At 47.7% G+C, this 20,485-nt stretch overlaps 1 protein-coding gene across 4 annotated transcripts in view; it reads right to left on the bottom strand.

Annotated features, from left to right (window-relative positions):
- The window catches only part of SYK (spleen associated tyrosine kinase), an 88,483-nt gene that overhangs the window by 67,882 nt on the left and 116 nt on the right, over nt 1-20,485 (bottom strand). For 3 of the 4 annotated variants that reach the window (XM_045563455.1, XM_045563454.1, XM_045563457.1), the window contains exon 1: nt 20,187-20,349. The exons of the other annotated variant lie outside the window; for it this stretch is intronic. The gene's annotated coding sequence lies outside the window, so the exon portion shown is untranslated. Of the gene's footprint in view, nt 1-20,186; nt 20,350-20,485 lie in introns of those variants that run through there. 4 annotated transcript variants of the gene reach the window in all.

The raw sequence follows: 20,485 nt of genomic DNA, 5'->3' as shown, positions 1-20,485 counted from the left end.
AAGAAACAGGTGTGGGCCTGTTTCTGGTGGGGACCCTGAAAGATATGCCTACAGTGTTGTTCAGAGACGATCGCTCCAGGTGTACACCTCATCTCCTTGCTGGGAGGACTACAGTGAAGACCCCTGTTGAAGGAAATGCCTGAGGCTGCCCGGTTGTGAAGCAGAGATTTCTGCCTGACAGCCACTGGGTGAGCCTGTCCCCAGTATGACCTGTGCTTGTCCTGTGGGTCTGAGCTCCGGGAACCATGCAGACTTCCTGGTACGTGTACACTATCCCACATCATCGCCTATCTCCAGCTTGTGCAGGTGCAAGTAGACCTGCCACGCAATGAGTCTCTGCTAATGAGAAAGATATTTATTTTAGAAATATTGACTGTGAAAAACTATCTTTTCATAAGAAAGACATGATAATTAGAAGATTCTTATTTCGAGAACTCACTGGGCTTGCTACTAAGTTTAAACAGAAATATCAAATTGCTGAGGCTGATCTAAGCCCTAAGACTGTGATCTGCTACTTCCAGATTTGTTTGCTGATGTGCTACTGGGACCAAAACGGTGCCAGGCGCATCAGAGAAGCTTTATAGAAACCTGCCCATTTAATTAACTAGTACAAAATGCAAGGCTAAGAGATTCCACTGTATTATAAAGTAGTTCATTTATTTCAAAAACATGCCCCTTATCATACAGTCAAATTCAACTTGGTTTTAAAAATTATTTCCCTGCTTTGTAAAAGAGAGAAATAAAATACAGTTGATTATCATTATTTGAAGAGGCACGTTCCATAAGGTCACCCCCAATGCTGAATTAGCAAATACTGATCCATTGTTCCTCGGGGGTTATGTGCCTGAAAGCCGGTGATCACAACCAACTGACCAGCGCGTGACTTGTTTTACCGGTTTCTGCTTAAAGATGCTTTATTCGATACCTATTGTTGATTCATTACCACCGATTCACGGCCAACAGCACTGTAACTCATGCCTGAATGCAAATTCTCTAACTTACAGGTTTTCTCCATAAGGCGCACCACAGCCTTCTTGCACCGAGGGACACTAGACAGCACTTCAGTTGGGAGCCGTTTTAAATACCAAAATCACGAGGGGAAAAAAAGGCACAAAAATATAAAAAACAAGGCACTAAATCGCCTGGGAAAAGGACAGTTGTTTATAGTATGAGCTGAAACAAGGAGTCAGGGCCTTGGAACATGCGCATCGTGTGGCTCCAATGCTGTGCTGCTGGGCAGATGACCCCAAACCAGCGTGGAAGCACCACAAATTCTGCAGCGGGGTTATCAGTGAATTCTAGTGCGTAGGCGAAGCCCCACAACTCGCAGAAGCCGTGAGTGACGGGACCGACTGCGTACTGCCTTGCACAGGCACGCTGAATGGGACTGACTTGTTCTTCATCCTTCTGAGTGACTGCTGGAATGTTCACGAGGGGCCCAATGTCACAAACTAGATGGGCAAGTGCAGGTTATTGCAAAAATCAATACACAAGTGAACAGAAACCAATATTTGGAAATTTTTCTCAGTTTGTCCCAGCCCCTGATGGTCACATCCCCTGTATCCATTTGGCTCTTTAATAAGTATCTCCTGCCACCCTCAGAAACAGGATTTACTAACACATACCAAAAATCAGTTCATGGCACAGAAGAACATGTGTGGCGTTAATTCTCACAGGTGTTACTGACACTGCAGACACACTGCGCGCAGGGAGCCCGGCCACCGTGCAGTGCGGAGGACTGCGGCAGCCAGAAGGGGAGCACGGCCTGCCTCCAAGGGGGCCTGTGCCCGTCGCTTTGCGTTGCTGTAAAGGAATACCTGAGACTGCGTGACTTATAAAGGAAAGAGGTTTCTTTGCCTCATGGTTCTGTAGGCTGTTCTGCTTCTGGTGAGAGCTTCAGGAAGCTTCCAATCAAGGCAGAAGGGGAGCAGGTGTCACACGGGGAGACAGGAAGCAGGAGACGGAGGAGGGGGCCAGACTCCTTTAAACAACCAGCTTCTGAGAGAACTAACAGCAAGAACTCATTCATTATCCTCATTATCTCGGGAGGGCACCAAGCCATGCATGAGGGATCTGCCCCCATGATCCAGACACCCCCCACCAGGCCCTGCCTCCAGCACTGGGGACTGAATGTCACATGAGATGTGGAGGCTCCAACATCCAGCCCTTACGGGCCTGAGTGCAAAGCCAGCCCTGTTGCTCAGCAGCTCTCCCGCTTGGGCAAATTGCCCTCCACTTCCTCAGGGTGTAGCTTCAACTTTATTTGGAAAGTTTCCTTTTAGGAAAAATAAAGGCATAAATGGTAAAAATGGCAACATTTGTTAATTTGGGTGCTGCTGTACTTTTCTGTATTTTTGAAATTTTTCAAACAAACCCTGTTACTATGAAGAATAAATGAGGTTCTGTGTGCTCGAGGCCTGGTGCTGGGTGCCTACTCCACCTTACAACCTGACCATAAACAATCTAACTGCAGGCAGGGTCCTGGCTGCTGCCACAGCCCCAGTACCTGCTCCTACTGCTGACACATGGGAGGTGCCCCACAAACCGACCTGCTGAATGGATCAAAGAACCAGCGAACATGGCCCCGGCTGGCCACGGAGATCAGAGGCTGGGAGAAGTGAAGAGTACCTCTTGAACTTTTGGCCGTTCTCAAGTTGTTTTCTACTTATTTGTTTATTCTGAACTGCTCCTATAGAAACTTAGTTGTTAAATGAAAATGCCAAATGCTCTAAGTCGCTCTCTAAGATAAATATCAACATATCTGATTGCTTGGGTATTGGCAGAGTCAAGCTGTCTCTGCCCCTCCTCTCTGAAGTCACTCCACACAAGAAGAACCAGAAAGAGAAATACAGTGGGACTAGCGGATATCCCTAACCTTGAAAAACCTGAGGGGCGTACAGCCAAGTGCAACAAAGGCTCGCCCTGGGACTGAAGACCCTTAGGGACCACCACCAGGGGGGCAGCTGCTGCAGCCCCCAGACAAAGCCTGCAGAGCTGAGGGCTCTATACAGCAGGTGAAAGCCAACCATTCCTCGAAGACGGACGGGAGAGGAGATTCTGAACGGGCTGGCAGCCTCCCTGCAAAGGAGTACATAGGCACATACCAGACCAGCTCATTCTCTCACACACACCAAGCATTATTGAGAATGAAGAAAATATTCTGCTAGGCTAGAAGACGTCCTGGGCTTCTCTGTGATTTATTTCAAAGATGAGGAATCTACAAGTACATGAAAAGAACGAAAGGAGAGAAGCAGCAGGAGAAACAAGTAGCAGATCAGGAACATAGACTGGAAAACTGTCCCAGGAGGCAGGGGAAGCCATGACCACACACAGAGGTGGGAAATCCAGGCACTTAACAGAACAATCCTCTGCTGAAACTCAAGCGGGGTGAGCTGGGGTGCAAGGCAGGGGAGGGAGAGTGGAGACAGGAGTCCCCACCGCGGCTGGCTGCGGAGGTCAGGTCAAGGCCAGGAAAGAGACACGGAGGTCAGGTCAAGGCCAGGAAAGAGACACGGAGGTCAGGTGAAGGCCAGGAAAGAGACACGGAGGTCAGATCAAGGCCAGGAAAGAGACAGGGAGGTCAGGTCAAGGCCAGGAAAGAGACACGGAGGTCAGGTCAAGGCCAGGAAAGAGACACGGAGGTCAGGTCAAGGCCAGGAAAGAGACACGGAGGTCAGGTGAAGGCCAGGAAAGAGACACGGAGGTCAGATCAAGGCCAGGAAAGAGACAGGGAGGTCAGGTCAAGGCCAGGAAAGAGACACGGAGGTCAGGTCAAGGCCAGGAAAGAGACACGGAGGTCAGGTCAAGGCCAGGAAAGAGACGCGGAGGTCAGGTCAAGGCCAGGAAAGAGACGCGGAGGTCAGGTCAAGGCCAGGAAAGAGACAGGGAGGTCAGGTCAAGGCCAGGAAAGAGACAGGGAGGTCAGGTCAAGGCCAGGAAAGAACCGCGGCCGCCCGCCCGCAGGGTGGGAAGTGGGAGATGACGGGTCAGGGAATTCAACAGGAAACACTGGAAGGCCAGGGGGCCCCAACACACTCCACTGATGCCTCTGAAGTAGAGGATTTAAAGGAGTGGAACACACATTTAAAGTTATAATTAAAATACATTTTCAGAAATAAAAGAGGCCTTGTCTCTAGGCATTGAAAGAGCATCTCATCCAGGAGCCTCCAGAAGAAAAGGGAACTACTGGGCCTCAAGGAAACACGGCACCGCCGGACGGCGCTTCTGCGCACGCGCCCTGGGGGTGTGACGTCAGCACGTCGGCCTCCACGCCCCCGGCGGCGCTCACGAGGACGACACGGGGACCTACCGAGTCCAGCCGGGATAAACAGAGTTTCAAAAAGAGGTGCATATGCACAATGGAACCCCGTTCCACCTGACAAAGAGGGAAATCCTGCCGTCGGTGACAACGCGGACGGACTGGGAGGACATCGTGCTGAGAGGAATAAGCCAAGCGCGCCGCCCGAGCTCGCTCCCGCGGGGTCTGCAGCAGCCGCGCCCACGGGACGGGAGCGGCGAGGAGGGCGCGGGCGCCGGGGCGCGGGCAGGACGGGCGACGCCGGTCGGCGACACGGAGCGCAGGGAGACGGGAGGGGTGGGCAGTGAGCATTCGCGGTGACAGGCACGTTCCCTGGCCCAAGTCAGTCATTCCACACTGTATACAGAACATCACTGTGTACCCCATAATTACATAAGATTATAATTTGTCAAATATTTTTTAAATGTTACTGAGCCTCAGGCTTCTCCTTGGCAGTATGGACAGAAGAGCAGTGTCCGCATAGTTTCCGGAGGTGGCAAACGTGTGCAGCCCAGAGGGAAGTGGTCCGGCTGGGCTCAGGGATGGCGGTGAGGGGCTTCAGCGACTAACATTACCGTGGATGTTAGCAAGGTTCTGACGCCTCCGCCAAGACTCAGAAGGACAGAGCATAGCTATCCACCTTCTAAACACCTGCTTCAAAATCCCTCCAGATGCTTCTTAAAAAACCCGGGCACCGAGCCCACCGCAGCCCGCCGAACCAGATTCAGGTGTTTCTGATGAATACTAAATTGTAGGAGCTACTGTTTTCATTAGTAAGCTCAGTTCACAACAAAACCAAGGAAAACGGACAAAAACAGCGATTCTCCACCTCGGCTGCGCCTTAGACACCTGGGCGCTGTTTTCCCAGCCCAGAAAAATGCTCAGAATCTCTAGGGGACGCGCCCCAGGCAGCAGCACTCCCTGCAAAGCTCTCTAGGTGTGTCTCGGGCACAGTCAGGGCAGACAACCACTCGCTCAAGAATTACCACCTCTGCATGGAAGGTTCTAGGGTTCAAAACCGATCCAGACAGAGCTGAGGACGCGGTGGGCAGCAACGTAGGCTCCCAAACAGGCAGAAGTGTTCAGGGCAGAATAAAGAATTCCGAGTTTTACACAGGACTCTAAGGAAGTAGCGTGAGGGCCGTCACTCAGGAAAACACTTTCAGTTAAGTATCACCCCCTGCCCATCGCGCCCTGCGCACACACACTAATTTTTAGACATCAATTTTGTTAACGCAACAATGCAGGAAATAGAATCCTGGTCATGTTCTTTGCTGTAAGCCGAGCAAAGTGCGGGCTGTGGGTGGCGTCCCTTCTTGAGGGGACAGGACACGTGGCTGGGCTTCCTGATGTGGGGCTGAATCACAAAAGGAAGTCTAACTCACAAACTCATCAAAACGACTTCACTTGCGGTATTATCTCTACTCAAACTAAGCAGCACAGGAATTCCAGCTGCACGTCTCTGCCCAGGTGAGGCAGGGCCGGGCGGGGTCCCCACTGCTCACTGGGGGAGCCTTGGGCGTCCCCCTCAGCCACCCCAAGAACTTCCTCTGAGCAACTGGGATCACAGCCAGAAGCAGCCGTCTTGCTGTCTGGGTTTGAGCCTGTGGAACAGGGTCACTTGCTAAGCCCTGCATGCTTTCTGTTTTGCCTTCATGAGGAACATGTTTCTTCTTTTCACGTCTTCCTTCCCAAGTAGACAAAACTTCAGATTCCAAATATTGCAAGGAAACAATTTTTTTTTGGATTTATTTTTCCACTACGGAGAAATGAACAAGTACTAAGGTTTTCTCCATTCCCTCAAAATCCCCTTGAACAAAACATTGGTTTATTCACTCAGAAACAATTCCCAACCACGTGTGCTCACCCCAAAGACACATGAATTAGGAGCTTCCTCCAAGGCAGGTGTCACCCAGAAGACGCTTCAAGGCAGCAGCGGGAACGTTTTGGTCCCGAGTGGCCTTATGGGCGACACCACCACCAGCTAGACCATAAGGGGTGTGTGCACGTGCACCGCTGTGCGGAGTAGGTCGCTGTGGCCTTGAGGGTGAAGGGCCAGGCCAGAGCCTGTGGACAACACTCAGGGTCTCATCCCCAAACAGAGGGTGCTCCTGGTGCCCCATCAGTTCCAGGGCTCAGATCCCCTTAAGACAATCAGGAGCCACCAGTGTAGACAGGTGAAAAAGTGGGGAGTGTTATAACATGCTGACCCGAGTAAGGCACTGAAAGCTAAGAAAAGTGGGAGGTGGCGGGACGCTTGTCACCCTCCTGGGCTTCCCAGGGGATGGCCACGTGGGGCCCAGGTATAACAGACACCCAGCAGACCTTGCTGTGATGATGGAAATGCCTGTTCTGCTCTGCCCGACACAGAGCGACCAGCCAAGTGCAGCGCCTGGCCCTTGAAATGTGGCCAGTGTGACTGAGAACTGAATTTTAAATTTCACTTAATTGTAAGCACTGTCATGTCAACGGCCACTCCATATTAAGCATCTGTGGCAGGAACGCTAGGGAAAGGCCCGTTGTCGACACTAGGGCAGCAGGCAGTGCCCACCCTAGCCAACACGATAGGGACTACAGGTCAGGTGGACAAAGGGCATCTTATAAATACACACAGGGACAGACAGAGTCTGTGTGGTCCAGGCACTTCTCCCTTCCACAAGTTTCTCCTACTTGGGCCAAACTTGGAAGGTCTGGGTTCTCCTTTTATTAAGGGGGTGATACTTTTTTCTCTAAATATCTAGTTTGCTGTATCCAAATCATATCATATATTACAATACGAGAAAGGAATTTTAAGAGAGCCCACAATGTGCAAAGAAGGTGCCATGCAGGGAGCATGGAGCACGCAGATAGATTCACAGTGTGGCCTCCAACAGGATGTTTTAAAGGACACAATGAGGGCCCCATCACGTGGCAGAGTGTGTGAGAGCTTCAGAGTAGGAGCCATGCCGCGACCCCGTGGGGGTGTCCTTACCAATGATTGGGAATGGGGAGTTGAAGACAATACCCCCTACATGTTGCTCATGGAACCCTGCGTGTTGCTCATTGAACCCAGCAGGGTTCCACACACAGCATCATTACTTGTTTCAAAGTAAAGTGACACTGCTGGCCAAGGGCCACTCTGTTTCTGTGATCCTCCCAAAAAGTCTTCTAAAATCTTTGTGCTCCTCAAAGACCCCTTTTTTCAGTCCCCAGGTAATCAGTAGCTATTTATCCTTGACTTCCTGCGCCCAGCCATGAGCATTTTGCAGAGGGCCTATTCTCTGTGGGCCAGTCTGCTCGGTGCTTTGCATAGAGCATCGCTGAGCTTGACAACAACCCAAGGGGTAGGTATTTTTAGCCTCTTTTTGCAGATGAGGTGGCTAGAGCCTCAGCAGTTTCAAATGAAGGATGAAATCAGGACACAGGAGTCTGCTTCTGCCAACCACATTGCCCCCCAGAGAGGGGCTTGGAGCCACTTCTTGGAACTGGACATTTACGGGTCAAAGCCACAGTCCTGGAGATTTTATTGATGAGCCCTGGGGCTCTCCCAGGCGAATGTGGCCCGGTGCCGATGGAGGCAGCCAGGGCCCTGAAGGCCTGCAGCAAGGGCAGCCCTTCCTGTCACCACTGGCTGCAGCCTGCAAGGCCCAGAAGCCAACCACAGACACCAAGAAATCATGGCCCCAGGAGTGAGGCTGTTCATGTCTCTTTCAGGAGAACAACTATTTCACATGAAGAATGCAGACGACAAGTGGTCTGGCAGAAAGTAAGTACGGTGGGCTAAGATAATGCTAAAAGCAACCTGAAAGCCGGACGCCATTCAAATCATCTGGCATAAAAAAGGTTACAGATGGGCTTTTCCATCTGACCAGTGCACACATTCTTCCTCTGAGAATTATTTTCTGTGCCCTCACCCCGTGCCAGCGAGACAGTAGTGTACTGAGAACGCATGGAGGTTCTCAATCACACGCCTTCCTCTGAAGATGCCAGACTGCCAGACTTTACAAATACAGGTTCTCATGGAATGGAGTGTTTGCAACAGAAAAGTGTGAGTCCTCCCTCTCCCCTCTCCTCGCCACCCCCTTGCCGCCCCCATCTCTCCCTCTGTCTGTCTCTCTCTCACACACATACCTCAAATGGGGAGGGACCACTCTGGCCTGCCCAGAGTCTTTACAGTCGAAGGTGCACATAACTGCAATTATTCCCAGCATACCAATAAATCCCAATTTGGTGGAAACCTCATTAGGATTCAATAATGTGCTTGTGTGCTATAAAATCACACCAACCAGTTCTAAAACAGAGGTCCTCAACAGTGGCTGCTGCCCTGGGTGAAGGTGGGGTGCCAGTGGCTTTAAAAAACATCTAAAGGCAGGCCACACTCCAGACCACCCCAGCCTCTTTGGCATCAGCAGCTGAGACAAGCTGGTGACACTGGCAGTGTGCACGCATGCTTGAGGACCACGAGGGCATCACTCTGGGCAAGCCCAGCTCCCCGCCGGAAGACAGTGGTGCCCGCAGTCCTGACGGATGCTGTGTTTCTAAATTAGTCCTCTTCCTGGTCTCATCCTACTTTTCCTTTTTCCCTAAGCAAACCTTGTTGTTATTTATTATTTTTCTAACTTGAAAAGAATACACACTCATGATCATTGTAAATGTTGCAAACATACAGAAGCAGGCAGAGTAAAAACGTGAACTTCACATTTTTCTCCAAACTGATTCTACTCCCCTCCCCAAATGACTGCTGCTCTCAGTGTGGTGCCTCCACTTCCAGCTCACTCTACACATTTACTCACACACACACACCTGTGTGTAGGCAGACACACGTCTACATCTAGTAAATAACAATCCAATGTCACCTACATCATTAGGTACATGCATGAGTTTTTTAAAAAATATACTGATGTGTACATCTTGCTTTTTCTTTAGTATGACTTGCACATCTTTTTTTCCCAGCTCCGAATCAGACAGAGGGACATTTTTCTATCTTGGTGTACAAAAATTCTACATGTTTTAAATGATTACGTAGGATGCTTACCCATGGACTGGATACTCTGTAGTTTACTTACCAGTTACCCTACATATATGCATTTCTTTTTTCCTCTTTTCCCCCCTGCTATTACAAAATAAAATGTTGCAATGAATTACTGTGGGCATATATATTTCTCCACTTTTGTCAATATATATGTGTAATAAGTTCCAAAAAATGAAATTGCTGAGTCAAAGCACTTGTGTGTTTTAAATTTCAAAAGAGATTACCAAATGGACCCATTGTGCCCACCTGTATTTTTTTTCTTCTTGATTTGAAAGAACTCACTGCATTTTAAGGCTATTGGTGTTTTACCACAAGCATTGGAAATAAATATATCTTACAAGTTTTGTTTCTACTTATTTATATATATACTTTTTCATTTGTATAGGATTTGCTTAAAATTTTAAGAAATTATACTCAATGATCTTGTTCTTTTATGAATTCATATGTTCTATCACATTGAGAAAGACCTCTTCACTCCACCATTATTTTAAAACCTACCTAAGTTTTCTTTTAGTATTTTTATGAGTTCACTGCTATATTTTTATTCTATGTTCAACCTGGAATTTATTTTGGTAGAAAGAGCAAAGCTTTCTTTTTTTCTAAATGATATGTCAGTTTTTCTAAGGCCGTCCCCTCGGAACGCCCGCCCTGCCCGACGCTGGGGACGGCCCAGCGGTCTGCAGGCTCCTCGGAGCTCCGCCGCGCGGGCTGTGGGGCTCGTGCCCCCAGACACTCTCGTTTTTTCATTTCTTCCCTGGGTCTTCTCCTAAGTCTCTCTTTTTAAAGTTTTTGTCAATCTAAAGTGGAAGAAACCTTAAGTATTTCGACTAGTTTAATTCTGCCCGGCGTTTACACACAGTGGTCTGCCATCTGCGTGCCACGCTCGTCTTGGATGGCCCGGGCGTCTTCCACCTCGTGCCAGACGGCTCTCTGGTGCCCTGACGGCATCGCAGACAGGCCACCAGTTGTGACAGGTGCTGTGCTTCTAAATTAGTGCTCTTCCTGGTGTCTTTCTACTCACTCCTTGCTGCCCCAAGCAAACCTTCCTTATTCTTATTTTTTCTAAACTGAAAAAAGCATCCACTCACGGTCACTGTAAACGCTGCAGACTTACAGAAGGACTTCCGTGGGCAGAGTAAAAATGGAAACTTCACCTTTCTCTCAAACCAATTCTACTCCCCCCACAAATCACTGCCAGTCTTCACTTAACCGTTCTTATGGGGTGACTTGCAGCCCCTTCTCTGCAGATTTAAATAAAAGTCCTAACTCCCTAATTTGGAGACAGAGTCTTCACAGAGATGATTACATTAGAATGAGGCCCTTAGGGTGGGCCCTAATCCAGCACGACTGGTGCCCTCCCACACAGGGGGAATCTGGACACAGAGACACACACACAGGGAGGGCCCCACGTGACGACTGAGATGGCCCTTCGCAAGCCAAGGACGGTGGCCTGGACACACTCTCCCTCACAGCCCTCGGAAGGAAACCACCCTGCCCGTATCTCCATCTCAGGCCTCTCGGTCTCTAGAACTGTGAGACGGTACACGTGTGTTTAAGCTGCCGAGCATGTGGTGCTTTGTACAGGGGCCCCTGACAAACTACCGGGCCATTCCGCTGTTAACGTCTACTGGCACAGTTTCCACAGTTTTCTGGGAAGAAATAAGCTAGAGGGATATCTTGCACGTCGGTCTTTGCAGACACTGGTGGCTCCTTCAGGGAAATCACCCCTCACAAATATTCATCTTTCTGTCTTTTTTCTAGAACGAGCCCCTCTGCCCAGCTGCCGAGCCGCCTTTCCTCGACTGAATCCCTGCAAGCCCACCTGCGTCACAAGCGTCTCCGTAATGAAATGCAAACAGTCTGAAATTGTCCCCCACCCCGCTGCACTCCAAACCCGCATGGCACTAGGACTTCCCTCCCAAGCTCCTTCTGCGCCGTGGGGAGACAGCCACAGACGCCGGGGTCTGGTGTGGGGACCGGGGAGGTGCTCCGTGCTGGGGGCTTGTGGCTTGTGGCCCACGTGGCTCTAGCTCTTGCTGGGTGGTAAGTTTGGAAGTGAGCTCAGTCTCTGTGGAAGGGAGGCAGACACAAAAGCTTCAGATGTCCCCACACTGATCTCTCAGTGGTTTAGGATGTTTTGCCAATTCCTGTTGAATTTGCTTAAGTTCTCAATCACAAAGCGACAAAGATCCTAGCAGGTTTTCTGTAACTACTGGTAAAAGAGTAAAACCAACCTTTCTTCAGCTGAGCTCATGGCTGAGCTCATGGCCTCCCTCGGGCTGCCTGAGTCTATCCACAGGACTGTAAACCCTCCCCTCTCGCAGGCGCGACGGGGGGCCCTTCTTCACTCCCGATTAGAGTAGCGGATAAGAATTCTGGTTCTGGATTGGAAACACATAGGTTCAAGGGTTCCCTTTTCTGCAGCGTCACTTGGTGGCTGGATGAATCCCTTTACCTGCCTGGGCCTCCGTGTTTCTCAGCTGGCTGAACGCGATGGTCCCCACGATCCCTTTCACTTCTAACAGCCCACGCATCTCCAAACAAGCTTCTAAGAAGTCTATGATTTTTGGCCTCTCAGCGTCCTAACGAGAAGGATGGACTTCACACCTCTTCTTAGACTTACTTCTTGCGTGAGCCACAGGGTCGCTGTCTGGGCTTCAAGAGTGACAGCAAAGACCACAGAGCCGGCAGCAACTGTGGGACGGAACGGCCCGGCCTGCGATGCACCCTGCTGTAGCCAGGCCTGCTCCTTCCTCCGCACTGTGACTTCCCTCCCACGGCCATGACCATCAGCAGACTGGCACTGCTGACAAGAGAAGGAAGTATGGACTTCCGCCTCAGGCATACGCAACAGCTGTAAATGCAGAGAAAGGACAGAAACAACGTGAAAAGCAATGCTGCAGAAAATAAAGCCATCATTGCGCTGGGGACCTAAGGAGGCATACCTTCAGTAGCCTGGGAATTATCGCCGTACTTGAGAGACACAAAGTAAGGCAGGCTCAGCCTTGGAGGGAGAAACCACAGCCCTGAGTGCAGGCAGGCAGCAGGGGCAGCAGCAAAAGTGGGCAGAGACCAAGGGTGTGGTGCCTTAGAAGTGGCAGAAGCCCGAGGGAGGAGTGGAGAGCGGAGGAGCAGGGAGGAGAGGACCTCGAAAGGGGAGGAACAGAGAGGAGCAGGAAGAGCGGGGAAGAGCAGGGAGGAGTGGGGAGGAGCCAGTGTTCCTCAGCTGCCAAGTCCCCCCTTGCAGGAAAGGATGTGTGGCTTGGTTTGGACCCCAGGACATGGCCATGTCCACAAAGAACAGGGAGCCCCTGCTCCCCACACCGAGTACTGGCTCCTCCTGCCTCATGGATGTCCCTGTCCTGCCCTCTCGTCTCACCTGGGACAGGCTGCAAGGGGATCACACGACAAATGCAGTCTTAAAAGACTAACTCCCAGGGTGCCTCAGAAAAGACCAGGACACACTGTGGAAATGCCAAGCACACGAGGACAGTGGCCACCATGAGGGAAGCACCCACTGAGCAGATGGACAGACAACGCTCGAGGGCACGGCAGTGGTGCGAGGAATGTCCTCACTGGAACTAGGGACAAAGAACACAAGAACCTAAGGTATCATTGTAAATAAATAAATTAAATTAAAAAGAAAACAAAGAATTAACTGCATTCCTTGGAAGTCAGCCACCTGTTTGCTAAAATAAAAAGTTTGGGTAGGTGGACTCAGTAACAGGATGGACAGGGCTGAAGGGCTTTCTCGCAATAAAGATTAACCTGATGATTTTGTGAAACACAGCGCAAATGGCAAAGGAGAGGGAAAGAATAAAAAAATGTGTATTCACTGCAGCATTGCTTATAATATCAAAAATCAGGCCGGGCGCGGTGGCTCACGCCTGTAATCCTAGCTCTGGGAGGCCGAGGCGGGTGGATCGCTCGAGGTCAGGAGTTCAAGACCAGCCTGAGCAAGACTGAGACCCCGTCTCTACCAAAAAAAATAGAAAGAAATTATCTGGCCAACTAAAAATATATATACAAAAAAATTAGCCGGGCATGGTGGCTCATGCCTGTAGTCCCAGCTACTCGGGAGGCTGAGACAGTAGGATCGCTTAAGCCCAGGAGTCTGAGGTTGCTGTGAGCTAGGCTGATGCCACGGCACTCACTCTAGCCCGGGCAACAAAGTGAGACTCTGTCTCAAAAAAAAAAAAAAAAAAAAAAAAAAAAAAAAATCAGAAAAAAATCTAAATGCCTGTCAATAAATTATGATAAAATACAGTAATCACTGATACAAAGAGCTCCCTCCACCCCAACATTTTGTTGATTAAAAAAAGAAAGCTGCAGAACGACAAAGGTATGAGGACGATACACACCCCCACCCGACATTCCATTTCCCAAAGAGACACACCCACACGTAGGCCAGAAAGTCTCTCCCTCAGCCCAGCGGGACAGTGGGGCTGGGGTGTGGCTGGGACAGGGTGGAGGCACAGGAGGCCTTCCGTTGCTCCTTTGTTCCGGAATCCTTTACTAAAGGGTATGTATTGTCAGTTATGCAATTGAAAACTTTCAAAGAGAAAATGTTAGAAAGTTCTTCCATCTTGGAGATCAGAGAAACTAACTTTGGAAATTATAGTTGCTCATCTGAAACCTAGCTGGGAGTGCCCTTATGAACCTCCATCCCGGCCTGCAGAGGCAGATTCCCAGTCACCCCACCTGGGAGAGGCTCTGACAGTTGTGTCAGTTTTAACCACACACCAGGCACGGGGCACTGCAGGCAGGGTCTCTGCCATGCATCACAATGAAACCCTCTGCCATGGATGGCTCCATTTACAAAAGCTTCAAGAGCAGCTTAAAAACATAGAGGGGGGATTTGAGCTCAATGGGACCTTAGACCCCACTCTCAATAACTATCTATAAAAATATTCAATACATGTGACTTTGAGGCATTCTATCCATCAAATAATGCAAATATTCTTAGCACTTAAGATGGAAACAACCGCAACATTCTACCTCTACCAAGCAAAGCCTCAGGACCTTGTAAAGGACCAGCAAGAGGTCCTGAGGAGTCTGCGGGTTCCCCGGGCTGAGAGGCGCTCTCAGCCAGGGAAGCGTGGGACCGCTGGCCCAAGACGGGAGTCTCGGACAACCTCCATGCACCTGACTGCACAGAGGCTCTGAGGAAGCCCAGGATATTTATCCCTGCTTGCTGAACTTTATTTGTCTAGCTTTTCTCACGCTTACTTGAGTGAGGACAGCTTGCCTGGGAATTCTGCCTCACAATGCACAGCACCCACTTGAGGGAATCAAAGGAATTGTGGGAAAGGCCAGAGGGCTGAGTGAAGTCCCATGAGCTCTCCATGCCAGGAAATTAATGTCCCATCACTCAGATAATACAACATTGCTGTCAGATCAAACACAAAGGTGATATTGACACTGGTTTAAGATGTAGATGCTAACTGCTACAGTTGAGTTAAAAATAATCTTTTACTTAGCATGAAGCAAAATACACCCTGACAGAAGAAATCACGAAAGTTCTATGCTACAAAAAAATAAATAACCACAGAAAATAAAAAGTTTGGGGGAAATGTTTCCAGCAATTACAACTGATTTATGATAGGTAACATGAAGATGAATGTTGGCAGGAGGTATATTAATGCCCCACAAGGTACAACGAAGAGTGTGGCAAACAATTTGCAGAAAATTCCTCCAAAATATTCTTTAGGTACTAACGTGTGTATAACAGACGAAAGAGCTGCAGTCAGACAGGGACAAGAAGGCAGAGGGCTCCACACAAAAAGAAAGAAGAAAGGAACTGAGAGGTCAACTGGTATATCTGACTCTGGAAAAGTGTCTCGGAGGGGTTTAGGTTTGTGTCAGAGGGCTGGGAAGAAAGTAACAGGCACAGAGCAAACCACGAAAACATAGAAATGAAACAAGGGCTCGCCCCAGGAAAAACACACGGATAAGAAAGAAGATACAATCATATTATATTCCCTGCTTTAGTAGCAAACTATAGTTACATAATCATAATAAACACCAAATAACTTCTTAACCCCAAATTATGAGATGATTATCTGGGACGGTGTGGGGAGGGGAGGGAGGGGACAGGTGGCACGTAGGACTGCCATGTCCTTAGTTCTCAGACTAGGGAGCCAGCAGACAGTGTCTGCCATTGATAGGCCCCGAAAATCATCAGACACACCAACTATAAGGAAATAATGAGAAGAATTCTAGAGGAAATAACAAAAAAACTGAGAAGCTTGCTTTTGAGAAGCAGTACTAGTGGATGAGAATAAAGGGAGGAACTTATTACAAATTAAAATTAAGTAAATAGAGAGATTGACTAAGGTCACATCAAAACATTTCCACATCAGCTCAACAGGCACTGCTACAGGTAATAAATTACCAGACCGCCCAAGACAGAGTGAAGAGTTACCAGTTGAGACAGACCGATGGAGGGGAGAACTAGAAGATTACCTGCGGGACATTCAAATGCTGTTTACAGCTAGGTAGAGTACATGCAAGGAAACCAATTCCTATATCGTGAATTTCCCCAAATCTCTGGCCTGGGCCCTCTCCCCTTGTATCTACACTCTCATTTCATTAACAGCAGCATGCAGGTATAGGCCCTCACTCACCTGGACACCAGCCCTCCTCCCCTGTAGACCTGCTGCCTGCCTGTGTGGTCTCCACTGGGTCAAGGCTAGAGGCTCACTGTGTACCCCACACCTGTGCTCCCTCCCCGGGCTCCAGGAGAGCAGTAATTGGTAGCACCTTTCCAACTTAGAGGTAGGGTCCTAGTTTCAGAGCTACGTAGCTTTGAGCAGATGATGAAGAAGCTCACAGGACACCTTGTCAGTAATCAGGTCATCACCAACATTCTTAACTGTCTTCACTTTCTATACCCGCCCCCATTGGCCTCTGGCCAGCCTCCAGAAAGCAGCACATGGTTTCCAAGAAAGAAAAGAATAGAGAGTCTCTTTTGACTCTGTTACTTGCTGTAACATAAACCAAATATTCTTCCCTCTTTGGGTATCTTTAACCGTGACTAAATTTTATTGTATTCAAGATTCTAATTCAATCACCTTTCAAAAGACATAGGGCAAAACTTACAGAATTGATTCTTAAAGGCAAAAAAAAAAAAAAAAAAACCACATTGATACAAACTATTAATAATATTTTGTCAGATAATATTATAAGCAAATAGAAAATTTCCTTGATAACACAATACCAAAATGAATGACCTTTCCTAAAACCCCATCAGACTTTTTTTTTAAATCTCCCCACAATCCCTCAGTAGAAAAACTTCTTTTTCCTAGTGTTCAAATCTAAACTGTTCAAATTCAAGGTAGAAAAGTAAGGTGGTAAGATGTAGATCAGGCAATTTGATTACAATCTCTCATTAGGAGTCTGCCTTTTGATTTTAATTGCTTTAGAAGAAAAAAATGCTCAATGTGTAGACATTTAAAACAAATTCTTCCCCAAAGTCCTAAATTTCTATTTTTTTCCTCCACCCAGTTACAACTAAACCAAATTAAACCAATCCAGAAGTGGAGGAAACTGCTAAAACCTGCAAAACAAGGATAGAAGAGGTGTCAGGGAATAATTGGGAAAAAATCTATACTGTGAAAGTAAACATTAGCTCAGATTGTAAAAACTGCCCTGCCATTCCTTGGGCATAGACAACAGACAAAGATAATACTAGCTGCAAAGTTGACAGGAAACAATATTTCTTTCTTCCTAGAACATACTGCAGCTGTAAAGGGTGATAATAACCCCTTCTGTGAGTAACTACTGCTCTCTTTCTCCGAAACCATAGACTATCAGGAACTGTGCTGTTTGAAGTTTTATCACTGAAGGATGAAACATGCCAGTCTTACTTGAAGGATCTATTAATAGATTTTGATCGATATGATTGAAAATTGAGTGGAAATCTTGCTATTTCTGACTCGTTGAAGAGGGGGGACTACCCATCTAATTACTGGATAGTATGAGGTATTGAGCAATATAAATAAGCTTTGCTTTCAAAAGCAAACAATAGTCCCTCAGCCTCAGCTCTGAAAAGCAAGATTTTTTTTTTTAGGGAACTTCATTTAGTGACAAGACCTGCCCGAAGCTAACATACAGCTATTTAAAGTCTTTACTGATGCCACTTAATGAGAATAATCATACTATTAAATGTGAAAGTGCAGAAATATGAGTGTGTAGGATTACAGGATGCTATTCGGACTGTATTGGACTGGTACATCAGCAACAGTGTCAGTATGTATGCACACCTTTACCTTTCTAAATTTTGAGAAACGGCTTTCTCACTTCTGAAATTTAGATTCTAAAATTAAATTCCAAATTTTGAAAAATCTCGAATTCCAAAACACATCTTAGCACAAGGATTTTGGATAATGACTATGGATTTACAATGTGCTGCATAAGTGAAGTTCTAATAAGAAGTCTTTGGTTTAAAAAACAGAGAGATTAAAAGCATTTAGAATATTAAATATGGGCTTAAAGAAGACCAAGGTGGATCATTTATAAAGTGCAAATCTAGCAATAAAATAATCGTTCCACCAATTTTATCTCTCAAGAAAGGTAAAGATCTAAGTCTACACCCTACTTTTATCCTAGCTTAAAATATTTAAAGCATTCTAGTTATTAAGACTAGTATAAAATCCTATGAAAATAAACACCGTATGTACTCTCTAATAAATTGGAACTAACTGATGTGCACATATATGCACAGAGGGAAGTAAAACTCAGTGGAAACCAAGCAAGGGGGAAGGGGGAGGAGGGAGAGGCAAAAACCTACCTAATAGGTACAGTGAACATTATTCAAAGAACACTATTTGGGCTATGGGCACACTTATTGCCCTGCTCAAGTATACAAAAGCTATCTATGTAACAAAAGTATCTGTACCCCTATTTAATATTCTGAAATTAAAAAAAATCCTGTGTCTAAGCACTTCAAATACAGGGGATAATACACATCAAATTTCTGTTTTAATGCAAGTTTTCTCTAAATACTTTAAAACTATGATTTAGATAGAACAAAAGGATTTGATAAAATAATTTCAACTAACAAGATTTCTTACATAAAACACCTAATACTTTACAAGAACTTAAACTTTTAATCTCAAATATAACTATATCCATGCACTATTTGGACTTTCATTGGGGGTAAAGAGGACACATCAATGTATTTAATTAAAATGCTGCCTGTATAAAAGCAATGAATTTGTTCCTAATAAAGCAAAGAAATCAGATGCTAAAATCAACTCCATTTCTTTCAGGAATTCTCAGGCATTATTATTTTCTTTAAATATGAAGATTCAGATATGGCACATCTCCAACCTCTTTTTACTACAGGCTGAAATGCTTCAAGGGTTAAAAGAAGGAGAAGAAAAGAGGAAAAAGTCTCCAGTCAACAGTTCTACTTGAGTTCAAGGGCACCTTTGGTAAGTCAGGCAAAACTCAAGAAATAATTTGCAACACTGTTTCAGACATAAAAATGATTCAAACTCTTCTCCAAAGATTGTCTTTCTAGCCCTTGAACATTCAAACAATAGATTGCATTTGTACAGTTTTTGGGTGGGTTTAAGGTTTTGAAGCCATATTGCCAAAAAAACAAAACAAAACAAAACAAAAAAACTCAGCTCAAACGTACACTGTGTAAAACTTTCTTGTTCTCCGAGTCATTTCTTGGCTAAGTAAATTACAATGAAAATGTATCAGAAAGTTTGATGCTGTTGAAAGGGGCAGCCTTGCAAAAATCACAGGAAATATCTAATCCCACAATTTCCCCAGTAACGGTCAAAGATCAGTACATGAGTTCTCTCCCTAGGGCACCTTGCAGTTCCGTTTTGCACAACTTCTGAAGAGCTGAATGGACAGAAAAGAGATGGAAATCTCTCTCTTTCAAAATTTTTTTTTTTTTTTTTTAGAATCTACTTTTCCAGAGTTCCCGAGGAAACAGCAGAAGAACGAGCTACAGCCTCAACTGTATCTCCAGGGCAGAGTCACATCTCCTGTGATAGTCCTTCTCCGAGGAAGGCAGGAAACCGAATCTTGGACTTTGACATCCTTGCGGTTTTTGTTATCTACCTGCAGCTGCTTTTGTTATCAACTGGCAGCATCACTGTTTTTTCCTTCTCTTCGTCCGCCTTAAAATCAGCGAGCCCCTTGGCCTCGCTGGGGGCACCCCCTCCCTTTCTTTGGGCTGCCACGCGTCTCTCTGCTCTCTCCCCCCTTTCTCTCTCTCTCTCTCATTCTGTCTGTCCTTATAAGTGATAAATTTTACTTATATATCTTAATCTCTGCGCGAGAACTGTTTCCCCACCCGCGCTGTGAGCACCCTGACAGTCGTTATGCAGCCGCTTTCTTTCTGTAGTAAAGGATATGTGTATATGAAGCCTTGGAAGCCACATGGACATTTCTACATCCAGTCAGTTTGGTAAATACAGTGGCACTTTCTCGTGGATTCGTCTAAATGGCCGAAATGAGAATGCTCTGGTTCCAAGATCGAGTCTCTCGCTGTGTCCGATCCCAGCCTGGCGGCTCCCGCGCTTGCTGCGCCGCTGGAGACCCGGCGACCGGGACCCGCCGCGCCCTCCACGCGGTCCCCACCTTCGCGCGGCCCTCGGCGCTGCCCAGTCCCTCTCTCTCCCAGCGTCAGCAGGATCAGGAGAGAAGCTGGCAAAACCTGTCAATTTTTACTTAAACGGTTTCATAACATTTACCTACAATTTTAAAAGTCCCTGTGGGTCCCTGCCCCGGTGTGTCCGGGCACGTGAGAAAGGGCAAAGCATGAACGCGGCTCATCGGCGCCCCCCTCGTCCCCTTTCTAAACCAAAAAGTGCTTCCGGATCTCGGCGGGAGCCAGGGCGCGGCCACACCTACCTGTGCCAGGTGAGGCGAGGGCGGGGTGCGGGGGGCCTCCGGCTCCTCCTCGCTCTCCCGCCGCCGTGTCCCCTCAGCCGCCGGGCCCGTGGCGCTTCCTCATTTGGGGGAACTTCCTTACGCGCCCGGGCAGGCGGCCTGCACTTCCTCCGGCCGCGCCCGAGCCCCGAGCTGGGCGGGCGCGGGCCGGAGCGCGGGGCTGGCGGGGGCGGGGAAGAAAATTCGGGCGCGGCGCCCCGCCCCGCCAGGCCCCAGAGGCCGGGCTGGGGGTGCGCCGGTGAAGGCGGCGGGAGTGCCAA

The sequence above is a fragment of the Lemur catta genome, chromosome 10, assembly GCF_020740605.2.
Source record: "Lemur catta isolate mLemCat1 chromosome 10, mLemCat1.pri, whole genome shotgun sequence".
Lineage (NCBI taxonomy): Eukaryota > Metazoa > Chordata > Mammalia > Primates > Lemuridae > Lemur > Lemur catta.
Note: the sequence above shows the minus strand (reverse complement) of the source record. Positions and strands in the feature narration are given on the sequence as shown.